Source organism: Neophocaena asiaeorientalis, unplaced genomic scaffold, assembly GCF_003031525.2.
Source record: "Neophocaena asiaeorientalis asiaeorientalis breed wild unplaced genomic scaffold, Neophocaena_asiaeorientalis_V1.1 scaffold148, whole genome shotgun sequence".
Taxonomy (NCBI): Eukaryota; Metazoa; Chordata; class Mammalia; order Artiodactyla; family Phocoenidae; genus Neophocaena; species Neophocaena asiaeorientalis.
The window spans coordinates 6,976,229-6,987,234 of NW_020174050.1; positions in this window are offsets into that span (position 1 = coordinate 6,976,229).

The following is an 11,006-nucleotide window of genomic DNA, read 5'->3' on the forward strand; positions in this document are numbered from 1 at the left end:
CATGTATGAGGGGCAGGGTGCCATATCTGGAAGTCTAGAAAAATCACAGGACAGTAGTCAAGCAGTACCTGGTACAGGTGTGAAATGAGAGGCAAGACTGAAAGAATGTGCCTCCAGGGGACATGAGGCCTGTGTCAGCCCTGCTGTAGAACAGCTAGTGCTAGTGTTGCTTTGGTCAAAAGACAGGTCACAAAACTCAGTCCACTATCAATCTCAGAAATCTTCAGTATAGACAGCATAAGCTCTTTTTCTGTTCATTTGCTTGTTTCTTCATTCAGATCCCTTTATTTTTATTCATACGGCGAATATCCTGAACATTTGCGCCTTATCGTGGACATTATTCTTCTCATGTTTGAAGATCTCTTACTTCCCAATAAGTATAATTTTTCAAATCTAATATTACTATCATTTGAATCTTTTCCCTATTTCTTGTCCCTTGAAAAGCTAAATTGATATACTCTTAGTAAGTACCTAACCTAAATACTCATTTTTAATATTTTTCTCTTCTAACTTTTGAAGAAAGCATACTTATTCCTGATTCATGTTTAACACATGTGGAATATCTCCCAAATCCCTTTTAGTTCTACTCTAAGAAGTCAGATATTTGTGGAATTTTTGTTTATTCTATAAATTACTACCTTTATGCTTCTGAATTTTCTTTGTTCTTCAATTTTGTCCCCACTTTAAAAAAACCCTTTATTACACAAATATTACATATCATTTGTGTAAGTTAAAAAAAAAGATGTAAAAAGGGGGGGGATCTCTCTCCCCTTTGCAACCTTGTCCTTCTGAGATATATGACATAAACTCTTTGCTATTTATGCTACCATATTTTTATCTGCTTATAGAAGCATATACACACATATGTAGGTATTTTACCTACCTTTTTCCTAAAAAATGGAATCATATTTACACATCCCCTGGTAATTTCTTTTCTTTTTTCTCCACTTGATAGTAACATCTTCCTTGGTCTATAAGTTCAGATCTAACTTACTGTTTTTAAATAGCTGTATGACATTCATTATTATGGATACACAGTTTTTTTTCAAACATTCTCCTCTTTTTGTATGTCCAGGTTGTTTCCAGTTTTTGTGATTTTAAATAATTTTACAAGAACTTCTGCATATATCCTACATCCTCATCCTCTTATTTCCACAAGACGGATTCCTAAGTTTAGGAATGCTGGGTCCAAGGATATACATGTTTAGTATTTTAATAGATATTCCCAGATTACCTTTTGTTTTGATTTCTAAGATGACCTGGACACATGGATGTTGTCTTAGTTCCTCTGAAAAGACACCTGAGATTACGATTTGGGTGCAAGTAGTTTGTTTGTGATGTCAACCCAGGAAACTAAAGTGAAGGAGACATTAACTCAATCTACTTCAAGAGAAAATCTCTGTGCGAAGGTTATATACTGCTCTCTCCATCAGCTCCAGGTATGGCTCCTCAAGGTACAGCAGGGATGCATCGTACTTGCACCACAACTACATTAAAATCAGTGGGGCTAAGGATCTATGATGTGGTACATCATAAATGCCTGCTATAGATGTTGACTGGAAACTTACTAAATAGTTCTTCTATTATTATTTCAATCCAAATATTTTTAAATGTTGTCTTGTTTCATTAATATTTTATTCAACAACTATTTCTTGGGCACCCACTCTGAGCCAAGCACTGCATTAATTACCGGGATACTCAATTGGGTATAAACAAACCAACCAGCCAAAACACAGTCCTTCCTCACATGGCGTTTCTAGCTTAGTGGCAAATAAGTGCAGTAAAGGAAAGGAACCTGATTCTACAAAAGCGTAAGACCAGCAAGCCCCCAAACCCTGACTTGGACTGGGGACCTCTGAGAAGTATATGCTGAGAAAGTGCCTTGAGCAAAGATCTGAAGTATGAGTGGGTGCTAATCACGTGAAAGTGGAAAGTGAAAGTGAGAAGTGAGTATTCCAGACAGAGGGAGTGGCATTTTTAAGGGGACTATGGTGAGTCTGAAGAACTTACGGAAGGCCAGTGTGGCTAGAATTTTGAGAGTGCGAGAGTGAGATAAAGAATGGAACAAAATAATGCTGGGACCAGTTGATCAAGGTCAACATCAACAACGATACGTCATGTTGCTAGTATGTACCCTTGATGTTATGTGATGACGGTGACACTTTACCTTCATGGTCTTCCTCTCCAAAATTCGTAACCCCAGACCGACCATGAGAAAAACATCAGATAATCCAAACTGAGAGACATTCTACAAAATACCTGACCAGTACACCTCAAAACTGTCAAGATCATTAGAAACAAGGGAAGTCTGAGAAACTGTCACAGCCAAGAAGAGCATATGGAGACATGATGACTAAATGTAATGTAGTATCCATGTAGTATCCTGGATGGGATCCTGGAGCAGAAAAGGACATGAGGTAAAAATTAAGGAAATCAGAATAAAGTATGGACTTTAGTTAATAATAATGTATTATTATTAATTATTAGTTCATCAATTGTAACAAATGTACCATACTAATATTAATAATAGGAGTATATGAGAACTTTATTTAAAATTTTTCTAAATATAGAAGATTTTTCTAAAAATAAGTTTATTTAAAAAAAATAATTCTGGGGCTTCCCTGGTGGCACAGTGGTTGAGAGTCCACCTGCCGATGCAGGGGGACACGGGTTCATGCCCCGGTCCGGGAAGATCCCATATACCGCGGAGCGGCTGGGCCCGTGAGCCATGGCCGCTGGGCCTGCGCGTCCGGAGCCTGGGCTCCGCAACGGGAGAGGCCGCAACAGCGAGAGGCCCACGTACCGCAAAAAAAAAAAAAAAAAAAAAAAAAAAAAAAAAAAAAAAAAAAAAAAAAAAAATTCTGAAGAGGTAGTGGTTGGAGTTACGTTTTATAAGGCCTCGTAGGCCCTGATTAAGGTTTTGGTCTTTTTTCTAATACACTTGAAGAGCTCTGATATTTTAGACAGATGTACCATGATTAAATTTACTTTATTTAAAATCTCACTGTGGCTGTAATGCCAAGCATTGAGTGGCAGGTGTGGAGCAGGAAATCCAGTTTTAAGGTTCTTAGTATTCTTGGCAGGCGATCATGGACTAGGGTGGGACAGTGGAGAGAGCCTGAAATGAACAGAGTTCATCAATTTTGTGGGTAAAAATCACGGCTTTGGGTAGCTACCTTGACATCCTCAGACATAATAAGCTTGAGAGAGAAGGTAATACAATTCATCTTCTCTCTGCCACTGGTCTGGCTTCCATTTTCTGGTCTAGAGGACTTAATGGGTTTAATGGAAGAAGACTGAAGGAGGTCTGGAATCTTATTGCCTGCTCTTTGGTGAATAGTAGTAGGCTTTTCCAACTAAACAAGACTCCAAGTTAATGGCTGCTAGTTAGTATAGATTATAGGCTGCAGGCATAGGGTGGTCTCCCTTAAAAGAGCTACCTGCAACTGCTGCGTTGTCAATCCATCTCTCTCTTATAGTGTCTTATTAAAAATATCAAGGTGCAGTCAAGTCAGAAGGTATACTTACATTCTGGCTCTTTCCATGTGCTTGCCCCTGTGGTACAGGTTCTCTGGGGAAGTGATATACTTTCAAGTTAGTTCATGTGACAATTTTACAAAATTTCTTACCATGGCATAACAGTGGTTACCAACCTCTAAGTCTATAAAATCTGTGTGTGTGTTTTGCCATTGACATCCTGACCACTAAGTGAATGCCACATATTTCAGGTTTTGTTCAGCAAAATCCTAACATTAACTATGAAAAAAAATTTTTATTATGTGTGGGATAAACTACCTTTAATAAAGTGACCAAAAATATGGTGATTCAAACAAGATAGCAGTTTCTTTTTTTCTACGAAACAGTCTGAGGAGAGCAGGTAATCAGGGTGAATTAGCAGCTCTGCCTCATGAGATCATTCGTGGACCGAGGTTCTCCATCCTGTAGTCCCACCATTCCTTAAGGTGTTCTCAGCTCTCTTGCCCAAGTTATTGTGTGTTTCAGTAGTTCATGCCTTTGTATTGCTGAATAGTTACTCCATTGCATGGATGTACCATAGTTGCTTCATCCATTTACCAATCAGAGGGCATTTTGGTTATAATTAAGGTTTTGGCAATTATGAATAAAGTTCCTATAAACATTCATATACCGGTTTTTGTGAGAACACAAGTTTTTATTTCTCTAGGGTAAACACCTAGGAGTGGGATTAGTGGGTTATATGGTAAATATATGTTTGATTAACAATATAAGAAACTACTGAACTTTTCCAAAATGGCTGCACCATCTTGCATTCTCACCAGCATGTATGAGAGTTGCTAGTTACTTCACATTCTCGTCAGCACTTGGTATTATCAGGCTTTTTGATTTTAGACGTTCTAGTAGGTGTGTAGTAGTATCTCGTTGTGGTTCCAATTTGCATTTCCCTAATGGTTAATGATTTTTGAACATCTTTTCATGTGCTTAGTTGCCATTTGTATGTCTTCTTCGGAGAACTGTTATCTTAAGTCATTTGCCCATTTTTCATTTGGGGTGTTCATTTTCGTAAGTTTTGAGACTTCTTTATATAGGCTGAATACATGTCTTTCATCAGATATATGATTGGCAAACATTTTCTCCTAATCTTTGGTTTTTATTTTAATTTTTTAAAAGTGTCTTAAACAGAGTAGACATTTTATTTTTCATGGAGCCCAATATATCAATATTTTCTTATATGGATTGTACATTTGGTATTGTATGTAAGAAGTCTTCGCTTAACCCAAGATCACAATGGCTTTCCCCTGTCTTTTTCTAGAAGTGTCATACTTTAAAATTTTATGTTTGATCTATGAATATTTTGAGTTAATTTTTTGTATAGTGTGAGAAACGGTTTGATATTTTGTTTTTTGCATATGGACATTCAGTTGTTCCAGCACCATTTATTCAGAAGCCTCTCCTTTCTCCATTTGAATTACCTTTATTCTTTTGTAAAAAATCAATTGAGCAAATATTTGTGGGTCTATTTTTGGACTATTTGACTGATGTATCTATCCTTTAAGGAAGATCCTAGTATATCTGTTATATAGATGAGGAAATGAGCCTCTAAGAGGTTAGGTAACCTGCCCAACATTATCATAAACACACACAAGAGTTAGAATCATTCAATGAACTATTAAAAATGCTGTTTAATATTAGACCAAATACTTAACTCTGCTTTAACTCACCACTATATCTGTCCTTCACAGTTTAAAAGATCTTTTGGTCTGCATTTATTAGTAATAATAATAGCTAATATTTAATATTACTTGCCATGTACCTGCATGATATCAAGACTTTGGATACGTCATCTCACCTAACCTTCACTACAATCCTTTGGAGAAGCTCTTATTATTATACTTTGTCACAAGAAGTGGGACATAGAGATATCATGTAACTTCCTTAAGGTCCCAGAGTTTGTAAGTAGCAGCTGAACTCAGGTCCTCTTATTTGCTTTTAACCATTACATCATTCTGTCAAACTGAAAGTCCAGCTGTGCAACAAATCAAGAGTCTACCTACATTTCCTGGTACCTGGTCTATATTTTTCAAAAGATTGTACAGAAAATTCTCCAGTATAATCCATGTGCATGGTTTTCTCCTAACCTATGGTGCCTACAGTACACAAGCACCATACTAATTGCTTATAAATGATTGTTCAAAATGAGGTTGGCTTTTTTGAAAAGAAGCTATCAGAGAGACCAGAATGCCATTTTGGAGTTTTATGACAGGGACTGATGTCCTGACATTGGCATTGTTTATAATAAATTTTATGTGCAAAAAAACTTAGGAGGTTTTGGAGGTTTCCTATGCAGTGTTAAATATAACTTCTTCTGGACCTGAATATTAGGGCCATGTAAGATAAGAATCTTAATAGAGTGATTGTTTGAGAACTTAGAGACTCATTGGAGTTGGAAAAATTATTTAATTGTACCAGTTCCACTGTTCTACTCTTCCTTCAGGAATTGTGTTTCCCAGAAAAAGCTTCCTTTACTCCCAGGATTGCTACAGAGATTCCCATTGTTTATTATCATAACACTCTCTACTTTCTTAGCAACACTTGACACATTTTAATTCTTTAGTTAATTTCTCAGTTAATATGTATATTCTCTAAAACACTGTATGAAAGGAGGATTGTGCCTTAGTCAGAGCCTAGCATAATGACTATACTTATCAACTGTTCCAGAAATACCTTTCAACAAAGTGACCTAGAGAGCAGCTAGGGCCACTAGCATAACTGGCTCCTTGTATACTTTTACAAGGGAGACTAAATATTGGTTATGGATTATCATTCTAGAGAAACAAGCCTGTTGGTCTGGCATAGTACTAGTCGTATAAATAGGTAAACTTAGCAACTTCCCTTTGGTGAAATAATGGGGGAGAAGATTGGGAACATAGAGGGAATTGCTAATGGCGAAGACGCTGGCATTGAACTTCATCGCCTTCATAATTCTACAAAGGATATTCCAGAGAAGTTGCCCTCCCTACTTACTTCCAGTAGGGGACCTCGGGCTTTTTAACTCTTCATCTCAGAATATTGGCAACCAAATCCCGTGTTGGAAGACTGTAGACCAGCATAGCTGGTAGTAGGAAGGCAATCTTTTCCAAAAAATGCTTTACTCCTTTTTGAAAATGTCAGCTTGTTTCTTGGAGGTTTGTATCCACCTGTAAACGTGATCCCATACTTTCAAGTGGATGAGTCATGTTGACAGCATCTAAACCAATTCATCAATCTTTTAACATTATGAAGAGAGAGACAACCAGATAATGTGCCTACTAATGAGATACAGTAGGGAGGTAAAACATATAATTTTTATGATTTATTATTGCCAAAAAACAATTAAATATAAGCCTGATCAAGCATTTAGATCCACTACCCATTTTTCAGGAAATAAAAGGCAAAAAGGAGTGTTAAATAACACCATGGGAATGCATTCCACAAAATCCTGAATGTGGAATATTTTCTAGGACAAATCACATGTATATGTGTATGAAATACATATGTATGACATAATCAGGGATATTTGAACAATAAATAGCTATTTAGGAACATTAAGAATTTATTGTTAATTTTTTCAGGTATGATAATGCTATTGTGATTCCTTTTTTTTTTTTTGTGGTACGCGGGCCTCTCACTGCTGTGGCCCCTCCCATTGCGGAGCACAGGCTCCGGATGCGCAGGCTCAGCGGCCATGGCTCACGGGCCCAGCCTCTCCGCGGCATGTGGGATCTTCCCGGACCGGGGCACGAACCCGCGTCCCCTGCATCGGCAGGCGGACCGTCAACCACTGCGCCACCAGGGAAGCCCTACTGTGATTCCTTTAAAAAAAAAAAAAGAGTTTTGTTTTTGTTGGCTGCTCCACACGGCTTGCAGGATCTTAGTTCCCTGACCAGCGATTGATCCTGGGCCACCTCAGTGAAAGTGCTGAGTCCTAAACACTGGACCGCCAGGGAATTTTTCAAGAGTTAACTTTTAGAGATAGATTTTGAAGAATTTATAGATCACATGATATGATATCTGAAGTTTAACGTAATCCAGTGGGAGTGGGGTGTTGTTGAGAGTATAAATAAAACAAGATTGGACGTTGATGATTGTTTAATCTAGGACAGGGTACATGGTATAAACCACAATTCTCTACTTTTATGTATGTTTGAAAATTTCCATAATAAAAAATATTTTTTTAAAAAGTCACTAAAGTAGTGATCATACATTTGAAATTTTTCTTTTAGCTCCAAAGCAGCCGTTCCATTTCTCACAACTCTTCTTAGATCTGTTTTCTGTTTCTAAAATTGTGATGTGATGATGAATGCTTTCCATAAGTACCCAGGTTTCTTTTCTATGGTAATGTTTACAACATTCTTCAGAAGCTTCTAAAGTTTCATCCACACGTCAAAAATAATAGTTGGCTTTCACATTTCTGTAGCATGTACCAGGCAAAGTGAGGAAAGGAATCTAATTCTCCAGTATCTCAGTGTAGTTTTCTATCCACAACTACTACTAAATTATGAGCCAGATGACTCATATAAACACCTAGATCCTTCTGGCCTATCATATGAAATGAGAATTTGTTCTTGAGGATAACATCTGTTAGAGAGACTTTTATATAATATCTGACAGTCCCAAGATTCCTTGAATGCTTGACAACTGCCATGGGGATATAGCTGAGCAGAGCGGTAGAATAACCAACACTGGATTGATTCATGCTCCGTTAGCCTCACCATGAATTACTTTTTGTTTCTCACAAGGAAGACAGTGTCACATGTGTCACAGAGAGGGAGCATGGGTTCTGAACTAGTTCTGCCACTGTAACTTTTATGGCCAAGGCAAGTTCCTTGTCCTCTTTGAGCTTTATTTGTAAAATGGTGATAATAATACCTAACCTTACAGAGTTGATGGTGGGGATTAAATGAGATGAGAGTATATAAAATACCTAGAAGGGTGTCTGCCTTGTGTCTAAGTCATCATTACCTGGTCTTAGCTATTATCAGCAAAGAATCTTCTTTCCTTGTTTTTTTAAACTTGCGTGCTTTTTTTTTGTTTTTTTTTTTTTTGGCGGTACGAGGGCCTCTCACTGTTGGGGCCTCTCGCGTTTCGGAGCACAGGCTCCGGACACGCAGGCTCAGCGACCATGGCTCACAGGCCCAGCCGCTCTGCGGCATGTGGGATCTTCCTGGACCGGGGAACGAACCCATGTCCCCTGCATCGACAGACGGACTCTCAACCACTGCGCCACCAGGGAAGCCCTAAACTTGGGTGCTTTAATACCACGTTTAATGAGTTGGATTCAAGTGTTTTTCTGCAGCCTCCCTTGAAAATAGGAAGTTAAGCCTCCTTCCATGTATTTATGGAATGGCTGCACTGTCACTAATTAAGGTGACTTTAGAAGATAATCTTTGAAAATCAGATACTGTTGTATAAGATGCCCTCCAAAATCTATGTGATCAGTTCAATTAATTTCGTTATGAGGGGATGTCTTTTGCAGTCAGTTTGTCTTGGAGGTGTAGTATTGATTTTGTCTCTCCAGTATTTATTTCATCCTTTTTTTAAAAAATGGGAATCCCTTGTTTTTCTTGTGAGAACCACTCCTTCCCATTTTGGGTCTATGTGAGGGGTCAGCAAACTTTTTCTTAAAGTGTCAGATAGTAAATAGTTTAGGCTTTGCAGGCTATGTGTTCTCTGTTGCAACTACTCAATTATAGCATTGTAGCAGGAAAGCAGACATAGACAATACATGAGCAAATAGACATGGCTGTGTTCCAGTAAAACTTTACTCACAAAAGCAGGTAGCTGACTTGTGGGCCTTAGTTTGCTGACCCCTGGTGTATGACATTGAGATGAGATGACCTTCTCCCTCATTTTTAATTTCAAGTATAGGCACATGAGTCAGAACTGGCTAATAAGTATATTTTATCCATCTGGTCACTGTGATAGACTCATGATGGGCATTTGATTTAAGCTGGACCAATCAGAATTAGGCCCATGGCTTTTGCTATTACTATTAAGGGAGATGCACTTTCTCTTAATTGGTGTTGCTTAGTTGGTAGAATATATTCCTGGGGTTATTGGTGGGCATCTTGTCGCCAGAATGGGGAAGTCCACCTGGGAGTAGATCCAGCACAGAAGAACACAGAACTGAGAAACAGATATGAGAACTGAGACCTTTTGTGTCAACAAGAGTTAGTTGTTTGTTTCAGGAAAACTTTGGCAGGAAAGAGAAAACTGTAAAACCAATAAATTAAGTTTGCTGTTTGTGTCAGGTGATGCTTTCTTTAAGATCTTTGCAGGATAACATGATTTCAGGTTTATCTTTTGCTATATAAAGTTGGGGCTTTGCTTTTAAATATATCTATAAGCTAGATCTATCTGTGTCTATCTGGATTAGACCCAGAATTATAAATTATTTTAGAAAAGTTTTGGTCCTGTAAGAGTTAATTTCCTTGCCCCATGGCCTATTCCCAAGAAATTTCCGTGGCTTTCTATTTAAGCAATATCCTGTTAGTCTTCCCATTTCCTAAAATGATATCAACCCTAATCACTCACAGGATGGACAATTATCAAGGCATATGGGTCTACATTTAATTGGCCAAGAAAAAGAACTACAGTCCAACCACTTTCCAGGCAGTGTAAATTCAAACTCACTGACACTTTTATTTTTGGGTTAATGCAGACAGTAAAAAGCTGTGAATTTAGGTCACATTGTTTTGCTTTTGTTGAACCATACCTCAAAGCTTTGCTATTAGTTTACTGAAGGTCATTATTAGAAATAGCCCCAAGAAACTTGTTGCAGTTACTAGATGGATATCATTAAGGATTTATTCTCTATATCAGGCAGTGTCTTTTTAGTAAGAATGATGAGAAAAAATTCTTTCAAATCTCAGTGCCAGGAATAAATCTGATTTTTTCAAATCAATTGAATAGTTTAAAAAAATCTTATGAATATCATTAATCATGAACTTTTTCTCTTCAAACAAACTTCTAAGGTACTTAGTGTTCAGTTTATGACTCACTTTTTGTAAAAGTGTAGGATTTTATGGCACATCTTTTTGAGAAACACCCTTCAGTCATCTTTTTATTTCAGCCATTAGTTTTCTTTTATCCCAGTTCCCTAACTACTTTTAATTTATCACATAACACTATGAGACAGTATGTCAATATCTACATTATGCTTCCTTGTTCATTAGCAAATAGTGAAATGTAGCCACGAAGAGAGACAGGAACAACAAAAGAAAAGTGGGAGGGTACCAGGGGGGCTGACTTTTTAAAATAGCTTATCTCAATGTTTTGCCTGGATTGCCACTAGGTGTCTTTTCTGGCATAGGAGAAGCCATGCACATATTCGGATTTTACTGCTTCTTAACATTTACAGGCTCTCAAAGAGAATCCATCTCTCTGGGGACATAAGCCCCGGAGTTGAGAGCACCCACAGGATTCATGCTTCTCTGACTCTGGGGTTCTCTTTAGGGCTCTACCAGATGGAAAACTAGCACCTCAGAGCC